This window comes from Labeo rohita, chromosome 14 (genome assembly GCF_022985175.1).
Source record: "Labeo rohita strain BAU-BD-2019 chromosome 14, IGBB_LRoh.1.0, whole genome shotgun sequence".
NCBI classification, from domain to species: Eukaryota; Metazoa; Chordata; class Actinopteri; order Cypriniformes; family Cyprinidae; genus Labeo; species Labeo rohita.
The window spans coordinates 15,322,814-15,344,437 of NC_066882.1; the positions used below are offsets into that span (position 1 = coordinate 15,322,814).

Consider the following 21,624-nt stretch of genomic DNA (forward strand, 5'->3'; position numbering starts at 1 on the left):
ATTGCGAAAAAAAGTCTGAGAAACAAACTCACAATTCTGAGAAATGAAGTCACAATTCTGAGAATTAAAATCAGAATTGCAAAATATAAATTCTGACTTTTTTTCCTGGTAATAAAAAAACATTAATAAAAAAAGTCATTAACAATACATAAAACAATACATGCAATTATTTATTTACTTACTTAATGGAACCAGTTCCTAATGAGAACCTATTCTCAGTTCCCAACAATTCTACTGAAAGGTGCAGACCTTGCAACTTTTTTTTTTACGTTCTCTCTCTCTCTCCTCCCCTCATTCAGTCACTCTTTCATTCTCCTCTTTCTTCCCATTAATCATATTTGTTCACATTACCGAGGAGAAGGCAGAGTAACACTGCTGATAGGAGTCTTAATTAGCAGGAACGATCTAACACACACCAGAACCTTTGTGAAGATCAAACAGCCTATCTGCTTACCGTTCAAATATCCCTGTCATTTAGCACGGAGAGCAAATTTGATTTTTTCCAGCATTTTGTACCTTTCCCGGTAATTGAATTGTGCACCTCATAACTAAACGTTATCTCGGCAAATAAGGCGACACTAACGCGTTAAACCACTTAATATCATCTGTTGTGGCTTGTGACCAAGAGCGTTTAAAGCAGTCATGCATGCTTAGAGGTGTGGACGGCATGGCGACTTACCGAATTTAATGAACTTAGTGCTCATAAGTGATTAGCGGGGCCAATTAATGCTCGACAGCGTATATATGTGTGAAGGGCCCGTCTTCACAGCCAAGAGAAGTCAGACTGAATTAGAGTTACTAACAGATACACAAATAACTCTGCAATCATGGCAGGCGTTTCAGCTAGCTTAGATTAGGTCAGCTAATTGGCACACTAACATGATTTAAATAGCTCAAATTAATGTTGGACAAAATTAGTGAGGTCTATTTAAATGAATCCCATTTCAAGCTTATTTCTTTCAGATCCCCCTCTTTTTTTTTTTAAGCCTAGATCTCATTCTTCAATTCTCTCTATCTCCGTCTCCCTCACACGCACTCACTTTCACGACCCCTTATAATAATTTAAGAACATAAAGCCTTCGGTATTCAGTTGATTTACATATTTCAGTGATTAAGTATATATGTCAACGCTGATTTCTTAAGCCAGGAGAAAGGCATGATTTATTTGTAGGTGGTGGGAGGAAAGGCACTGTGCACATGCGTCTCTAAAAACAGTCCGAAACACGATTTCCTGTTCACCGCTCTCGTATGACCAACGCGTGAAGCTTATCTGCATACGCGGCATCCAGACATAAACGTAAACCCAACGAAAGCCAAAATCAATCATGCCATATTCTAAATATATTCCACCGTCTCGTACAGCGAGAGCAGGTGACCCGAACTCATACACATCCCGCGAGACTAATTTGCCTTCCTCTAAATCAATCACTCAGGCCATCAAATCAGCCTATCGCATTGTTTGTTACTCATAGATGCTCACACATGGAACAAGTATTCATTTCGCTCTGTTTATGAGGCATAATAAAATGTAAAATGAACTGCCAGAGGGAGTAAAGATGGGAAGACGACTCACAGCGAGCTTTATTCAGCGATGTTCACAAGATTACGTTTACTACTGAGCAATATCGCAGGAACAGGACCCCCTGGCCACATATCAAGTGAGTATTTGCAGTAAATGCAAGTGAATTCAAGCATGTTAGTGCTGCTGAACTGTTTCTTATGTGAAGTTAAATCTTCACACGATTGTTCTAAATAAAGTAAGTAAACTAATTCAAACTATCCAAATGGAGGTGTTGAGAGAAGTTGGCGCCTTAAGGTAGATCTTCCATATTAAGGCTAAAGTAGATGAATTCTCAACTTTCGGCTGCTAGGATACACGCAATATTTCTCTGCTTTGAGCAGATTTTCTTTATTTCAAAGCAAGTGCCATTTCTGGCACTAGGTGGTATAGAAAGAGATACAAAAATAGTCTCTGAACTATAAAACAAGCTGTTGTTTCTAAAAAGTACACAACTGTCAGTTTAACGGAGAAGTCCACTTCCAGAACAACAATTTACAAATAATTTACTTAGCCCCTTGTCATCCAAGATGTTCATGTCTTTCTGTCTTCAGTCGTACAGAAATTATGGTTTTTGAGGAAAGCATTTCAGGATTTTTCTCCATATAATGGACTTCAATGGTGTCCTGATTTTGAACTTTCAAAATGCAGTTTAAATGCAGCTTCAAATGGCTCTAAACGATCCCAGCCAAGAAAGAAGGGTCTTATCTAGTGAAACGACCTGTCATTTTTTTCGAAAAAAAAAATTTGTATACTTTTTAAGCACAAAAGCTTGTGTAGCACTAGCTCTGAGATGTGCGTCCACGACGTTATGAATCACATCTAAGTTCATCGTCTGTGACGAGGTAGAGTATGGAGAAAAACTCCTCATTTTCTCCTACAACTTCAGAATTGCCGACATCGCTGTAACTTTTTGTTTGTAAACAGCGTTTTACTTACTTGCACTTCCTTAGTCTTTGTAAACACTGTGTCTGTAGTTCTGCCTACATTCCGCGTGACCTTTCAACGTGATTCAGTAGTAAGTAGCGTCGTGGACACGCATGCCAGAGCCTGTGCTACACAAGCTTTTGTGCTTAAAAAGTATAAAAAATTTTATTATCCAAAAAAAATGACCAAGTCGGCACCAATAGCCTCGCGGTTAGTGCGACGGCATACAGTGCAATTGCGCTCAAGAGTTTGAATCCCGGCTCGTGGTCCTTTGCCGATCCCACTCTCCTCTCTCCTCACCCAATGCTTTCCTGTCTGATCTACACTGTCCTGTCCAAATAAAGGCATAAAAGTCCAAAAATAAATCTTAAAAAAAAAAAAAAAAAAAAAAAAAGACCAAATGTTTCGCTAGATAAGACCCTTCTTCCTCAGCTGGGATCGTTTAGAGCCCTTTGAAGCTGCATTTAAACTACATTTTGGAAGTTCAAAATCGGGGCACCAATGAAGTCCGTTATATGGAGAAAATCCTGAAATGCTTTCCTCAAAAAACATAATTTCTTCAGACAGAAAGACATGAACATCTTGGATGACAAGGTAGTGAGTAAATTATTTGTAAATTGTTGTTCTGGAAGTGAAGTTCTCCTTTAAACACTAATTTTTTTTATATTTTTAAATGTTACATGTCATGCACATTATACAGTGCCGTTTGACTGTCATTTTGTTATCCAAAGTACAAACCAAACATAGAAGAAATATACACCCAAAAATTCTATTAATTTTCTTGCCCTGTGTTATTTGAAATCTGTATGATTTTCTTTCTTCTGGAACAATAAAGAAGATATTTTGGACGATGTATTTTCATGCTGCTTTTGTGTCCTTTTGCAGCGTGACGGCCTCTGGTCACAGTCTATTTTTGATGCATGAAAAAGAGCAGCATAAACATTCTATTACACATCTTCTTTTATGTTCCACAGTGAGGGAAAAATCCCACTGGTAGGATGAGATGATGATGATTTTAATTTAAGGGTGAAATATTCCTTTAAAGGTCACACTAATTCATCTAATACAAATTCAATATCTTGGTGAGGAAAGAAAATCTACTGGTATCTGTTCTTTAACACTTTGTGAGCTTGGTCTGCTGAGTTTGGTTTGCTGGTTTTAGAGGGTTTCTGGCCTCTGATCAGATTAAAAGATTAGCTGTGCACCTTGCTGAATTAAACAGATAATAAGTCAAATAAATAAATAATATATAAACAGTGTTAGGGAGTAACTAGATACATGTAATGAAATGACATAATTTAATTCTAAAATAAATGTAACTGTAATCTGTTACAGTTACTGAGAAAAAAAAATCTGCTATTAAATTATAGCTACACTAAAATGTTAACTTTTTTTTTTTTTTTTTTTTTTTTTTTTTTTTTTTTTTTACATGCATACAGATTTGATTGATTTCTTTTTCAAATTGCACTGACTTCTCTACAATATGAGACACCAATGTTTCAGGAGTTTAAGACACAGAATAGGACACATGCTTAATCGATAACTGTTTTATTTCCTATTTGGATTTGTGCATATGCTTTATTTTGCAAGATGAACGGTTATTTCCAATGCACTGTTAGATGCCAGTGTTTGCTGTCATAGCTATGCAACAGGGTTGGGGCCATTCATGAATTGAATTGAGAATGAATGGTAAATTCCAATTCACTTCCTGGAATGGAATTGGAATGTCAGGAAACAGAATTGAAATCAAATAAATTCCACTAAATTCCACTTGAGATATTTAGGCCTGAGAGATGCAATCTTAGCGATGCCAAATTTCAGGAAATTATGATAATTCGATGCAATAAAAAGTGAATGAAATACTTGAATGAACATGACTCATTTTTTTTGTGAGTTGAGACATATATTATGTGGTAATCATATATTGAATGTATAGTACATCCAGAAACTTATCACCACTGTCATTCAATTATTACTTCATAATGTACAGTTCTCATTTTTATTTACTTGCATTTGATCAACTCTATTTCATACATTACTTGGTATTTGTAAAGCATCATAAATAAAGTTCAGATGATGTAAATGCAATCACAAATAAATGCTCAATAAATGGAAATGCAATGAATTCCACTTCCTGTAATTCCAATTCAATTCCAACTCTGTTTCCTGTAATTGTTGTTGAATTCCAATTCCAATTCCATTTCCTTCTTTGAATTGGAATTGTTGAGTTCATTCCTGAATTGACCCCAACCCTGCTATGCAATGATTTGATTTAAAAAACAGCATCTATTAAATTTGGGCGATATGGCAGAAATATCCTATCACTATTTTTTTCAGAAATATCACAATTTTATCACGATTCTTTGTCATGTTGGTTTTACTATTTCACAAGTTGTCAAAGCAGTACAACCAAACTAATTTCCATTTTTAAAAAACAAAGCCTTTCAAGGTAACAAAGTTTAAAATAAAAAAGAATGGCAGATATTTAGGCCAAAGTTTAGTACTGTTGCTTTAAGAGTTGCACGCATCTAATATACAGGCAGACATCTGTTTTTCTCTAAATTGTTTACTTTCACTTTAGACATACGTAACTGCGTTTATATGTAAACCTTGTGTGTTTTGACAGTATTAGAGCAATCAGACGTGATACATAACTTAGTTCAGTAATTAGGCACCATTTGACGGTCTTTTGACGGGGTGTGTGCGTTAAGGTGTACATGCACTGGAAAAGCGCATGTAAGAACAGCACATTCAACCGTTTAACCGGTAAGACTTTAAAGCAAATAATGTACTTTTGTAATTGTGAATAAGTGCAGTGTCTTGTGAGTGTAAGTCTACTGAGTTAACACTGATGTGAATGTATGTCATGTTGTAAACTATATTGAGATAGAGGCGCCATTTTTTTATCGTCCACAAACAAAAATCGCCATATCGCACACCCCTAAGCTACATCTTGGTATGGTTTAAAATCTGTATACTGTGTTGTAAATAAAACAAATACAAACTCCCATTATTTTAATCTCCTCAAATTCTTTGTTACCTGCTTCACAAACCCATTACTAACTGATGGCTTATTATGGGAGGCCCTTTGTCTCAAAGGTGTAAATCACTAAATATTTATGGCCATTGTCACTCCTTTGCATATGACTTTTCTATCACAAAAAATGTCTAAATCTATGTATATATATTATTTATGTATTATTTTATTTTTTTTTATTTTCACTAACCACGCATACACTTTTTTTTTTTCTTTTTCAAAAACACAAACATGCACTCTAAAAAATGCTGGATTTCTTTTTTTTTTTTTAACCCAAATGCTGGGTTCAGCATTACCCAGGTGTTGGGTTATTTCTCTTAACCCAAATGTTGAGTTCAACTTGTTGGGTCATTTTATTGGGTTATTTTTTTATTTATTTATTTATTTTTACCCAGGTGCTGGGTAGTTTTTCTGTAAATAAGTTGCTGGGTCATTTTTTTCTACACAACCGCTGAGTTGAGCTTGTCTCTGATGAAACAACCCAGCTGAGTTACAGTCAGAGCGTTGGCTTTTTAAGTCCTCTACAGGAGAGACCAGTTCTCAGCGCCACCGATTTGGAGCACTTCTTCAGCGAAATAAAGGTTTGTATACATTTCATTTCATTTATAACGTCTTTACTGTGCTGTAAATTGTATTATTTTAAGCAACTCAATATGAGGAAGAGATGTCAGTCAGCTGCATCAGCAGCAGTCACACGAAGGAAATGACTTTTGCCTTGCATAAAATAAATGGATTTTATTCATTATAATACTGAGTTTCATTTAATTTTATGTTAAAATATGTTCTCTAATGTCAGTACTGTTTGTTTATGGGCAGGTTTTGGAGTCAGTCACGGCATCTTTTGGCTAGAGTAAAGCACGAGTAAAGCACGAGGCTACGGTCGCAGTTCGCAGTAACCCCGCCGAACAGCCGTCCTTTACCGGCTCAGATTTCAGCGACACACCGGCACGAGAATTAGCGCTATTTCGGTAAAAAGCGAGTCCTCAGAATGACTGAATACACTAAAATTAAAATGCTACTTTTAAATGTTACATTTTTAAATGTCTAAAATGCTTCTTAAATGAGTTTAAATATATGTAATATTGTAAACTATACTGTTTTTACCCAAATTTGTCTTGTATTTTGTCCATGTGTTCTTGCTTAATAATAAATGTTCATCTTTTGATTATTGCTGTTGCCTCTAGTAATTCTGTGTGCTTTTTTTTTTTTTTTTTTAATAAGTTCCAGTCCATTTTAAGCCAATATAATAACTTTTAAACAATAGTTGACTTAAATAAAATAACCCAGCATGTTTGGTAAAAACAAAATAAACCAGCATGTGTTCTGTCCAATATTTACCCAGTGCTGGGTTGCCAAATAACCCATGCTGGGTTGTTTTTTAACTTGTGGTAGCTGTGCTTTAAAATTAAATCATTATAATCTTTATTCAAGTGATTAAGGATTTTGAGAAGTCTGACAGTAATCATTGTTGAGTACTACTGTAAGGTTAACCCTGGTTAAAAGTTCCACAATGTTGAAAACACTCATTAGAAATTTAGAAAAGTAATCAAAATATAATTCAATGTAATCAATTACATTACTTTAATAAAGCAATTGAAACAGACTACTTATTACATTTTAAATAGGGTAACTTGTAATCTGTAAGCTATGACATTTCCAAAATAACCTTCGCAACACTGTCTTAGTTTAATGTTTGATGTAAACAGCTTCTGATATTCTTAATCATACACATATATATATATATATATAAAAAAAGAGTCAAAGTAGTTTGTTTTAAAACAAATCTAACAGCCTTGTTTAGACTTTTTTAAAATCTACTATACAAAGACATCTGTAAACTTCCGATCCTTGATATATTAGTTGGTGATACCGCCGTGAAACACAAGCAAGCATGTGTTTTTATTCTCATCCCATTCACAGTCTCCTATAGCAGATTTACCTCCGATAATAAAAGCGCTCCTCGGATAACCTTGCCATTCATCAAGCTCTGAAAGCTTTTTACCTGTGTCTTCTGCATGAGGCTAGACAGCCCATAAAACATCACTAATTAAATGCTGCTTTGGAGCTTCGCCTGACCAGGTTCTAGCGTTTTCAAAAACCGTCAGCAGTGTTCGCGTAAGCATTACAATAACGCAACGATACGATGAGAAAAGAAGAGAGTGGAGCCCGAGAGAAGTGTTTATAGTGCAAATTAGTTCACGCCGCTCCTCAGCACCCCGTAAACAGTCGGAGTTCTCTTCCCTCACGTTGCTCTTTATGATTATCTCTATTATCATTTCTCTTTATTCTCTTTCCATCCCCTCAGGCTTTGGCAGTTTAACAGGAAAGCAGCAATTAAACTCACTCAGGGGTTAGAGGCCGAGAAGGCCAGCGGGAGCACAAAAGGAACAGAGAGAGAGAGAGCAGGGAAGAAAGAGAGACACAGAACGAGAATGCGTTTTGCTGTAGCTCTATTACAAGAGGCTTGCTATCTCAGGGACCCATCTCGTCAGCAGGGTCACAATCCTGAGAGAATAAAAAGCTCATTTTCTCTTAATGAAGAGATGGAGGAACATTTGCTCTACAGTAGGTCGCTCTACCCGCTAGAGTAACAACCGCTCAGTCTGAGAGAAAAAGTGAGGGCAGAGCAGGGGAGATGCCCCTGCTACAGTAGGGCCAAACCCAGAGAACATGTTAGGTTGGCCACCTCTAGTCTATGACAGATGCTTTGTACCATAAGCAGCCCCACGGACCTACTGCGCAAAGGCCAGAAAGACGAGGCCAAAAAGGCTGGAGAGAATGTAGAGTAGAGGAAAGAGAAAGAAAGAATCAGCTGACGGATTTGAAGAGATAAAGTCAGACAGGTGACATAAGGGTGCAATTTGGAGCAAAGCTCTGCGGCAGTGTGGTGAATTCAAAGAGGTTTGCTGCTAGATGTTTTTGGCAGTATATCAAATGTTGCGGAATATATTCAGAAGCTATTATATTGTCTGTAATCATTTGTAACTGTTTTACATGTCGACTTTCATCTATTGTCGTGCATTGTGTCGAAATGTCACACATTGTGAATTGTGAGTTCCCTGAGATGATCAGATCAAGCTGTATGAAAAGATGCCAAGCTGTGTGGCAGAACAAAGAGAGATTCAAAGCAAAACTAGACTATTTTCTCCCCCTTTCTCATACATAAACTCACACATATGGTCAGAAATGCTCTTTTGTGTGGTGTACATTTCACTGCGTCTCTATGACACTAATTCAATCGCTGAGTCTGGAAAACATCTTGAGAAAACCTATAATTTACCTCAATATCTAAATGGAAACTTCCTATCGACTTCAGCTGTTCTTGTATATTCAGGACCCTATGATTTGACGCAAAAGGAATCGCGCAATCCAGTCATAAAATGGAATTTACAGTTTAAGTAGGTCATTACACAGACTAGTATATGTAAATATTAAGCCGCAAAAGACTGTTTAAATATAAATCCTGCATGTTCTGCGTGTCTCCCGGTCTGAATGAACGGCACAGATGCGTGGTTTCGTTTACTACACACATACTGAAATGATAATAGAGTGATTTCAGCGTCTGTCTTCTTACTAAATGAAGACATAAATACACGAAAAACATCTCCAAAACTGCTTTGAGAGTCACTTTATGAGCATTTCACCGTTGAATTTAAGAAAAACCATTGTCATATCATATACACACAGAAGTTGAAAGGAACTCACAGCAACCTGTCAAAATAAAAGTTTGGTTAACTTGAAGACAAAAGTAATAAATAATAAAAATATTAAAACTTTATTTTTAAATAAATAATTACATAGTATTTCTTCCGTGTTTTCATGTTAATGGTAAATCCCCTTTATTTGGCAAAAAATAACATGCGTTTAATTTTCATCAATTAAAAGATCAATTAAATCAATGTTTTATGCCTTCATTTGATTACCAGAAAAAAATTTAAATACACAACAGAGAATTTCTGAGGGGGGGTTTTAAAGTAACTAAAAGTTGTTTTATGCATTCAAATAATCAGACATACTAAAACAATAACAATAAAACATAAGTTGAGTAAAAAAATCATAGGCCACTAAACGTAATTTTTGTTAAACCTTTAGTAAACTTTTGTTAAATTGTATAAGTTTTATGATTTTAAGTAATTAGACATGCTTTTTGATTAATAAAATTTATTTTAACCATTTAAAAGAGTTTTGTGTCATTCAAGATCATTTAAGAGAGTCTTTTAATATTAGTACTACTGACTAACCCTAAAATAGTAACTTAAAATTCATACTGTCATATGGCAGACACCTAAAAATGGCCAATGAACTAAAATACTAAAAAATAAAGAATAAAGCTACGATAAATAAAATGTATAGTTTTATATGTTACAAAGTTACAATGTTACAAAATCTGCTAAAAATTACATTTAACAGCATTTTTAACAATTAACCACAAGTAGATAACCACAAAAGTTATTTGTAAAATACACAGAAATTACTAAACAAAATTAAATTAATGACATATATCCAATATAGACCCAAACCAATGTTTAAAATGTTTATATGGGACGATAACCAGTATAGTATCTTATGTCATGCATGTCATATGTGTTTTGCTACACATATGAAAGAAAAATCACAAATGAGAAGTATTTAAAATGGAAAACTTTTGCTTATGCCTCTTGCTTCTCAGATTTTTCCCAATAAGAAAGAAAAAGACCCTGATAATGTCACCTGTGTCTCTTCCGTTGTTTGCAAAGATACTTCAACTATGTCATAAACCATGCTCAATCTTTTCTTTTCTTTTCTTAAAATACAAAGCCTGCAATAAAAAAGTCAATATTATCCCAAGCATTTTTCATCAAATAGTTCCAAGACCAAATTATCTGAGCTATGCATTTCACATTAAAGCTCCATAACGCTCAATGCCAACATTTGTCTCAATTATTACTCTTTTTTTCCATTTTTTCCTTATATGAAACACCTCAGACAAACGTGAACCTCTGTGGGAAAAAAAAAAAAAAAAAAAAACAGAACTCCATCAAGAACTCTAAAGAAGCAACCTTTAAGGAGCTATTGAGCTACTTCTAGGGGCTTTTCAGCAATTTTCTAACTAGCATAGCTAGATCATTTATACACACAAAGCCCATTACATTGGCCGAAAGACATGCAGCGAGTATCATAAATGGCTAAATGAGGGCTGGACGATCTCCTATCTGTGTCCAGCATGCCATCCGGCGGCTCCCCGAACACTGGGATTGGACCGTGCTTTGGAATCCCACCCAAACGAGAAACCCTGACATTTGAGCGCGCCCAAAATCCTGAAAAGCAATAATAGCCAAAAAGCCCAGTTTAGGAATTGAAGATCCATTTAGCGCCAGACCACCCTCACACACAGACGCTCACACCAATACGCACTTAACCAGAACTCACTCAATTCCTCTATTCAGCCCAAATCATGTCCTTTCCCCTTCTCGCATACACCTTTTAGACAGTGTCTTTTCTGTCATGGCGGCTGGAACTGTTTGAGTTATCATTTGGTTTCATCAGCACATTGCCATTTATCAAGAGATTCAGATAGAGTATATGTTACAGACCCACAATGCCCCCTTCTGGCCACTTCTGAAACTTTTTCATTGGCTTCTCAGGAGAAACTCCCATTGCGGAAATAGTGTGCCTTACTATTGCAGTCAAACAGCATCATTCAGAGACCTGCGTCTACACATACAACAATGACAGATTATACGGTCAATATTGACCCTGATAATCATAGCCATAAGGAATTGTGCTATAGTGATATCTAACACAACATTATAGGAGCTTTGAATTCACCATCAGCACACAACACTGTTAAAGAGTTAAAGCTTTCTATATCCGACAGACAATTACCCCCCATTCCATAAAACAAATTGCTTGACTCTCAAGGTTTTGCACTCCATGAGGGCCTTTTAATTTCCAGTGGTAAGTATGATGGGGCCGAATGTAGCTGTTGAAGATAGCTCTCCAGGTGAGACACAGCAGTGTTCGAATCTGGAATGGATTTAACCACAGCTTTCCAGCGTAATTCCTGCAATAAGAGATGTGTCTTTGTCCACATACTCGATTTTTGATGCCTTTCAAAGTCCTGTTAGTCCAAACTGCTCTGCTGACCGGAGAGAAAACGCTAGAGATGTTTCAGTGTCCTAGCATGCTCTCTCAATCTCCTTTGTTACTTTTTTTTTGGTACTTTTTGCCAACGCAGGGTAGGAAAAATGTCACAGCAATGCAAGAATATTTGCCAGTGTCTGTGTGTGAGAGAGAGGGGGAAATGAAGGGGAGTGTGTGTGCGTGTGACTGAACAGAAGCTTTGATGTTTCACACCTTCTGAAGTGGGCCTTCTTCAGGTGTCTAAAGTGGAGAGGTCCTGGAACTGGAGGGAGAGGCATACTTGTTCAAAGACTCGCTCTCTCACTCTTTCTATCACTCCCGCTCTCTTTCTCTGGAAAAGAAAAGTATCATTTTGACTATTCACTGTAGCCTGTGGCACACGTACACAGCAGCAGTTTTACTCTGTCAAAATATCACCAGGATTGTTGGACTGTTAGACTTTTCTTTCACAGTAATTAAAGGTGCAGCTCATCTCTTTTCCACACACAACTAAACAATTTTGGGACCATGATTTGGGACTCATAATAAGTGTGGTTCTATCAGACAATCAGCAGTGCCATTATATTGTAGAATGATCAGTGGTTCAAAGAAAAATGCAGAGATGTTAAAACTGGTACCTCTGGTGGTTCCTGCGCCAGCTGAGAAACGACTGCGAGAAGGATTTCTCTCTCCAGGTATTACAGACCTCCTTGATCCAAAAAATGACAGTTTGTTAGGGAAACTTGTCTAAAAGCAGTTTGTAACTTTGTTTACTTTAAATTTGCCTTTGAATGTCAAAAGAAGAAATACAGCACAACTATTTTGATCATTGATATTACTAAGACATGTTTCTTAAAGGTATAGTTCACCCAAAAATGACAATTCTGTCATTTATTACTCACCCTAATGTTGTTTCAAACATGTAAGACCTTCGTTCATCTTTGGAACACAAATTAAGATATTTTTAATGAAATCTGAGAGCTTTCTGACCCTGAATAGACAGCAACGCAACTACCACATTAAAGGCCCAAAAAGGTAGTAAGGACATTGTTAAAATAGTCCATGTGAGCTCTCAAATTTGTGTTTTGAAGATGAACGAAGGCCTAACAGGTTTGGAACAACATGAGGTTGAGTAATTAATGACAGAATTGTCATTTTTGGGTGAACTTTTGGGTATACTGAAGAATGATCAGTGGCTCAAAGAAAATTGCAGAGATGTTAAAACTGGTACCTCTGGTAGATCCTGCGCCAGCTGAGAAACAGCTGTGAGAAGGATTTCTCTCTCTAGGATGGTCCTCTCCAGGTATTACAGACCTCCTTGATCCAAACAATGGCAGTTTGTTAGGGAAACTCGTCTAAAAGCAGTTTGTAACTGTGTTTACTTTAAATTTGCCTTTGTATGTCAAAAGAAGAAATACAGCACAGCTGTTTTGATCATTGATAATAAAAAATGTTTTCCCCAAAAATGAAAATTCTGTCATTAATTACTTACTCTCATGTCGTTCCAAACCTGTAAGACCTTCATTCATCTTTGGAGCACAAATTAAGATATTTTTGATGAAATCTGAGAGCTTTCTGGCCCTGAACAGACATCAAAGCAACCACTACATTCAAGGTCCAGAACCAGTAAAGACATTGTTAAAAAAGTCCATGTGAGCTCTCGAATTTGTGTTTTGAAAATGAACGAAGGCCGTACAGGTTTGGAACGACATAAGGGTGAGTAATAAATGACAGAATTTAAATTTTTTGGTGAACTTTCCCTTTACGCACCAAATCTGCATACTAGAGTGATTTCTAAAGGATTGTTTGACACTGAAGACTGGAGTAATGGATGCTGAAAATTCAACTTTGTCATCACAGGAATGAATAACATTTTAGAAAACAGTTACTTTAGTAATAACATTTCATAAAATTACAATTATCACAGTTTTAAAATAAAATAAAATAAAATTCTCATTTAAACTGCAAGTTCAAAGATTCACTGAGTTGAAAGCACAATGATTCTTTTGGGAGAGTCTGAACCAGACAGCTGCTCATTTTAAACTTTTTCTTTGGACACAGACAACTTCCCGTCAAATAACGCGTTCTCAATTCTTCACATCACTCACAAACATGCACCTATTAAATGTGAAGCATGTGATTATGAGATAGATTTGCTTTGTAGAGACCTGTCTGATAGAAATGAGAGCAGAGACGCTAGCTCATAAACAGGCTGGCAGTTTTTATGCTCTTGAATAATTCATTTCATTTCATGTGTTGCCTGTATATTAACTATAACAAGCCCAAACCTGTCACAGTCAGAATATTTCAAAGACATCACAATGAGCTGTTGAGAGACGGCAACCCAGACTAAATGACTCATCTGTGTGTGTGGGAGAGAACAAAGAGAGAGATCAGATGCGGGTCTCTGTATGTGACCTACAGCACAGCAGGTCTCTGATTCTATGCCTGACTGACTTAGACATTTGCCACCTGTGCACACATACTCGCAATCATACATGCTTACATGTCTGCTATTGTGCTCAAGATTTTGCATAATTAAATATATAAATTGTAATATATATATATATATATACACATATACATATATATATATATATATATATATATATATATACACACACACACACACAATACTCGCAATCATACATGCTTACATGTCTGCTATTGTGCTCAAGACTTTGCATAATTAAATATATAAATTATATATATATATATATACACAATTTATATAATTATGCAAAGTCTTGAGCACAATAGCAGACATGTAAGCATGTATGATTGCGAATATGTGTGCACAGGTGGCAAATTGTATATGTATTTATATATATTCAATTACATCTATTTTCCAGAAAATAATATATGAATAAGTACATATTAAACTCCACACAGAGAAATGTATCCTACAAGTATCACTAAAATACCACTGGACCAACACATACCATATGTGGTAAAAATTAACTAATTTAATCATACCCCGACTTATATTTAATTTTCATACCATTTCAAGCTAGAATTAACACCTAAAAGCGAGTTTACAGCTCTGCTCCAGCTGCTATCATTGTAATGAAGCTGTTATTTAGTATGTTTATTAAGCTGTTTTCCTTCCAACATTCCCCACAATGTAGGCCAAGCCTGACCACTACACACACACACACACACACACACACACACAGCTTTCATCATGATTCAATATATTCTCTAGTCAATAAAGCTAGATTTGCAGACACAACACATCTGACAATGATGCAGTGAGCCTAAATTCAGTGCTATATGTATACACTTGTTTATGTGTGTATACATGCATGAAATGTGTGTATATTACAGACTTGAGAGAGCAGATATCGGCCAATTCAATCTGCCAAGATGCATGGCAAATCTGCCAGGCTTGATTAAGTTCTCATATAAATTGCACAATAAGCAACCCAGTCATGTCTGAGATCAATTAACCTCTAAAACACATGAAGAACTAATATAAACACAGACAACAACTAATATCGACTGCTTAAAGGATGAAGACAGAGATCAAATCTGATTCACATTAGTGTGCAAACAACAAATACGCACAGACCTTGTTTACACATGATATTAACATGCATCAGATTGTATTAAGGGGTGGATCTCAGACTATAAATCATTACTACGTCATTGTATTGTTGCTGTGCAGCAAGTACAGTGTGGTCACATGCATTTCTGACTACCTCTGGTGATCGGACACTGGCACCAAAGACAGATAGTGGAAGAATGAATTACCCAAAAATTGCAGTTCTTTCCTCTTTTATGACTTTCAAAACATATATGATTTGCTTTTCTGTGGGACATGAAATGAGCATGTCTAAGCTACACCATTTAATGAGTGTGAATGAATGAGTAATGATCAAAGCTCTCTCAAGCTAAATTTGCAATGATAATTTTTAATCACAGTTGAAATTTCAGTCATTTCCTCACACAAACCTACTTTACAGCCTTAAAAGACATTAAATGGAGTGCTTACGGACCAATTCTATAGCGCTTTTGGTTCATCTTGGACCTTGACAGTCCCTGGTCCCTATTCACTTAGATGAGAGCACCTCAAACATGTCGCTGAGCAAATAAAGCAGCATATTTAAAAGAGCCAAAATATATTTTAATCATTTTTAGCATGACTCGCCTCCCCTGAACCTACGAGTTTTAACAGACCCTCTAAAGCGTGTGGTGAGTTTGGTAGGGGTAATTGAGAATGAATGGGGAAAAGTCATGTGAGAGGAGGCAATGCCTTCATTGCGATGACTGGATATGACTAGTTATGTTCGGCTGTGATTGGTTCATGTGATAAATCCTGCCTCCCGGTTCATGCACATTAAATGGAGTTCTTGAGTCATATGGACCTTTTTTTTTTTTTTTTTTTTTTAATTCATAAGTTATGCTATATCCTCATATATATATAGAGGACATCGGGACTAATTAAAAAAACAGACATGAATGGACATGTGTAGGCAAAAACAACTGATTTTTTTTTTACATTTTTAGTTTTCAGGATTTTTTTTAACCAAACTTTGTATAAAGATGAGTCTCAACTATCTTATAACAGAATGATTGTATATACCATTTTTCTTTATGCAAAAATGTGTATAAAACGGCCATAAACAAGTTTTCTAATTGTATACAATGTATCTATAAATTAAACCAAAGTTGCATATTAATTTGTTTTTGGGGCAGCATGTAATGAATCAACAAGCGTAATAAATGGGAGTAATAATTAACAAGATTTTCATAATAATATATGAAGAGTTCAGATGCAAAACCAGCTAAAAGCCACCTCAGTCAAAAATGAGATAATGATACAGAGTATACGTCCATCAAATACTTTCACTTCAAACTCGCTAAATTCCAGCCTCAGTCCAATCAGAAGTACCAGTACTTACATAGAAACCAATACAAAGTAGCCAGAAAGAATGCTAATTTTAAAGAAATGCTAATTTTAAAGAAATACGTCAGATGGATTTAGAGGCTTTTGTATCTAAACTCTTCATATAATATTTCATAGGAATATTGAATTATAATTTCTTTCCCTATTCATTTGTTGTGTCTCCCACATTGCTTTTAGTCCCGATGTCCTCATATGAGGACATGTATGAAATCACTGTCCTATTTCGTAACAGAAAGTCATTTTCCTGAGGTGCTGATTTATGACACACAGTTTAAAAATTAGTCAGTTTAAATGATAATTACAAAATATTACCATATTTCCATAAGGGTGTCACTAAATTAATATGAGACAATTTTGAATACTAAAGAAAGGGAGTGGTGAAACATTCAAACATTTAGTATCTCTGAAAAGCCCAGAATGTGCTCTGTACAGGACATCCAGACCTTAAAACTGTGGCATGTAGAGTTTTAGAGAAATTTACAAAAATATATTATCCTCAAATGAGAATGCATGGTCTCAGGAGGTTAGAAGAGCCAAAAGATTTGAGAAATCATATGAACAAATAGATTTTGAATCATTTTTAATATGACTCGCCTATCCTGAGCCCACTGAGTTTTAACAGACCCCCTAAAGCATGAGTGAGTTTGGTGGGTGGTAATTGAGAATGAATGGGGGGAAAGTCACGTGAGAGGATGCAATGCTTCCATCGTGATATGATTGGATATGACTGGTTATGTTCGGCTGTGATTGGTTCATGCGATAAATCCTGCCTGTTAAGTTCATATGCATTCCGTGTTCATGAATCAGTCTGAATAACAATATAAACAATATAACGGGAATACTAATTTAAAAAAATAAGTAAACAACTCACACACTTGGATATTACCACTTTGTTACATCAAATAATACCTAAAAAGGCATGAAAACATTATCTGTGGGAGTTTTTTTAGTGAGTAACCAGCTTGTAGAAACTTAAAGTAAATCTCCATGTCTGTGACCAATATCTACCAAGCTTTGATGACCCGAAAAATTCAAAAATCTCTCAAAACAATTAAAAAAATAAAAAGAATAGCTGAATATAAGTTCACAAATAAAATATATTGTTTAAACTGTTACTACCTTGAGTTATTATTTTGGAATAAATGTAAAATACTTAAAAACACTACCTTGAAGAGATTCATACACAGCTTTAATAAATGGACTCTTGACGTACAAATAAAAAATAGATTTCTATGTAAGTATTCTATGTTTATTTAACCAAGAAAATGTGACTGGGACTGAAATTCACATTCGATTTAAAATAAATAAATAAATAAATAATTCCAAAGTCCTGATCCAATATAACCACAGTAGTTAGGGTTTTTTATTTTATAATTATTATTTAACTATATATATAAATTATTATTATTTTTACTCAATTGTCCTGGAATGTTTGGGTGCACAATCCCTTTATTACCAGTTGTAAAAGGGGTCACAGGTTGTTTGTCTCTGTAGCAACGCTGCTGTCAACCAGCATAGCACACTGGTCATCTCAAAAGAGAGCGAGCGAGAGGGAGCAGATAAAAGAGTGAAAACCAAATACAGCATCATATTCAGAGGAAGAGGCAGAAGAGATGAGAAATGGGAGGATAGATTACATGGACAGAGAGATGGAGAACTTTTATCTCTACCTTAAGGGGACTGACATGGTAGGGGCCCCGATGAGACAGCTCCTCGACTGTAGTCCATTTGTCTCCCTGTTCCAGTCTGTCTCTTAGGAACAAAATCAATATATCTAACCTTTTCAGCAGCCGGAGGCTTAACGCACACGCTCGCACACACACTGACACACACTCTTCACCTCACCTCGCCGCTGCTGAGTAAGATTTAGTAAATCACATATCACCTGCTGCTGTTCATCCAGAGACATGGAGCTAGATGGCACGTATATGGCTCAACACACACACAAACAGACGCACAATAAACGAGAGATGTACATATGGGCAAAAGACGCACAGAAAACGCAGAGGCACAGTGCCATCTGTAGGTCAATAAGAAAACGACAGCTTCAGCATGAGAAGTGATAACAGGCTATCAAGTTTTGCAGAGGAGGACGTCAATTTCTTTAGATTACAAAAAAAGAAATAATTGATTCTTTTATCCATTCAACAGTGATGAAGCTGCGGTTTAATCTGAGAACGTCCAGATTTGAGATAAAATTCACAGTCTGAGTGTGTATCTGATAGCACACAAGTGGAAAGGAAACGTTCCCTGTTAGAAGCGCACACTGCTATTAACAAGTTGACTTATAATCTTCATGGTGTCATTCGCCTCATCAATATGAGAGCTCTGATATCCGCATTGTAAGCTGTGGATGACGTGCATTAATCACTGTTTTATGATACAGGCCCACATCTACACAGCAACACCGATGACTCTCAAAATCAGCACAGTCCTTCATTAGGATCCATTGAGGAGTGGATACTAGAAACCTCTCAGACGGTCTGCCTGTATGTAAAGAACACTGACTTCAGCCTTGGGTGTCAGTCATGGGTGCGACTGAATCATGTGTTGTTAAGCCTCGTTCACACAAACAAAATGACCTGAACACATTCATTTTGAGTGAAAGCAGCTATCTTCAAGTTATATGAGAGCTCGCAGATGTTACTAGGGTGTGGGTATGTTCATCAACACAACAAAGTTAATAGTAGGTTAACTGTATAAACAAAAAGTGTCAACCACTGAAAGTGAAGAGATCCTCTTCTCTTTCAACTACTGTAATCGTGTATCAGAAGAATGGAGACTCAAGTCACTGTCATGTAACAGTCTCATAACTAGACACTATGTGATAAGATCCTAACGTCAAGCATTTGTCTACCAAGTCAATGGAGACACAGCTACGACACGCAACAAAATCAATCAAAAATCACAGCCAATTAGTGATTATTATCGCTGCAAGGCCACTGCTCTGACAAACGAAATGGATCAATTTTTTATTTAGTACTGACCTGAATAAGATATTTCACATAAAAGACGTTTACATATAGTCCAGAGAAAAAAAAGTTGAATAATAGTTTAATTTATACAATTGACCCCATTCAAAAGTTCTTAATACTATGTTGTTATATATCCAACAGCTGTATATATATATATATATATATATATATATATATGTATATATATATATATACACACACTGTATTGCCAAAAGTATTCGCTCACCTGCCTTGACTCGCATATGAACTTAAGTGGCATCCCATTCCTAACCCATAGGGTTCAATATGACGTCGGTCCACCCTTTGCAGCTATAACAGCTTCAACTCTTCTGGGAAGGCTGTCCACAAGGTTTAGGAGTGTGTTTATGGGAATTTTTGACCATTCTTCCAGAAGCGCATTTGTGAGGTCACACACTGATGTTGGACGAGAAGGCCTGGCTCTCAGTCTCCGCTCTAATTCATCCCAAAGGTGTTCTATTGGGTTGAGGTCAGGACTCTGTGCAGGCCAGTCAAGTTCATCCACACCAGACTCTGTCATCCATGTCTTTATGGACCTTGCTCTGTGCACTGGTGCACAGTCATGTTGGAAGAGGAAGGGGCCAGCTCCAAACTGTTGATTTTATACACCTGTGGCCATGGAAGTGATTGGAACACCTGATTCCGATTATTTGGATGGGTGAGCAAATACTTTTGGCAATATAGTGTGTATATATATATATATATATATATATATACATACTAGTGATAGTTGTTCTTGAGTCCCTTCCCAGATAGCACATGCATGTCTGCAAAGATAAAGATAAAGATTATTTGATCTGAAAAGCATCTGGAGTGTACATACATCTGACAGACATCTTTAACCAGACTTTAGCCATGGATATGTTTTTAAGATACTGAAAAAAGCACAAATGTCAGGGCACGTCAAAACTTCTCCAGGGCCCCAAAACACCCTCAGACCCCAGATGTCAGTTTTACATACATTCTTAATCCCAAACATCTCAATAAACATATATTTGACATCTGATATGAAATGTCCTATAGACATATTGCAAATGAGCAAACACTCTAAAAAATGTCTTGCAGATGTAAATGCAAACATCAAATAGACGTATGCCTGCTGTTCTTCAGAAAAATCCTTCAGGTCCCAAAAATTCTTTGGTTTTCCAGCATTTGGTTTTCCCACATATTAAGACCTGGGGGGGTGGGGGGGGGGGTAAAAACTTTTGAACAGAATGAAGAGTTGTAAATTTTTCTTATTTTGCCTGAATATCATATATATATATATATATATATATATTTTTTTTTTTTTTTAGTATTGCCCTTCAGAAGCTACAGAAGGTACTTACATGTTTCCCAGAGGACAAAATAAGTTACATTTACCCTGATCTTCAAATTCAGTAAGTTTTCACCCCCCAGCTCTTAATATAGTTTTCAACACAGTAAATCCAACTATTATTTCTCTTGTGCAATATATGTAAACAACATTTATGTAAAATATCTTATTTAGGTCAGTACAATAATAATAATAACATGCTTTGTATGATCCCTCTTATTTTAGTAAAATAATCAGCAATGTGCAGATTCTGCAAAGTGCATGTAAACTTTTGACTTCAACTGTATTATATGGTAATGTTATGAAATTTTAAGGCTACATAACCAGCAATATGTACATATATAATAGATGTACTCTAATAATAATTCTCATCTTTTTCTCTAAATGTCCGTTGTGGTTTTACAAACAACATTAGTTTTGCTTGTGCTACAGAGTATTGAATAATCTAAGAGATATTTCTTGTTTTTCATATCAACTGAATACCACCGCTGTGCGTGGTTCTCCCTCTCCAACTTCAATATTCACTAACAGTTCAAAGAATTATGTGGTTTAGAGATATAAAACCTTTTTACTTCTCTCCCAACCAACTGAAGGTTCATAGGCTGGTAGCAGATTAAACACTATGAATCAGGGTCAGCTCCGCTTTGCTCATTTTCTGACCCATGATAATCACATCTACGTGAGTGCCATTAAGACGCAAGCCATCTTGTTTTGATCTTTTGAACCCTGATCACACAGAAGATAGAGAGCAGAAGCTAAAAAGCATCCTTACAGTACTGATTT

The 21,624-nt window shown here is 36.0% G+C and overlaps 1 long non-coding RNA gene across 1 annotated transcript; it reads right to left on the bottom strand.

Annotated features, from left to right (window-relative positions):
* Positions 1-11,563: 11,563 nt before the first annotated feature.
* Positions 11,564-18,446, bottom strand: LOC127176365 (uncharacterized). Its single transcript, XR_007829085.1, has 4 exons — positions 18,204-18,446; positions 12,856-12,941; positions 12,263-12,333; positions 11,564-11,976 (listed from the first exon to the last, which is right to left on the bottom strand). It is a non-coding gene; the product is annotated as an uncharacterized LOC127176365 (long non-coding RNA).
* Between the last annotated feature and the right edge of the window lie 3,178 nt (positions 18,447-21,624).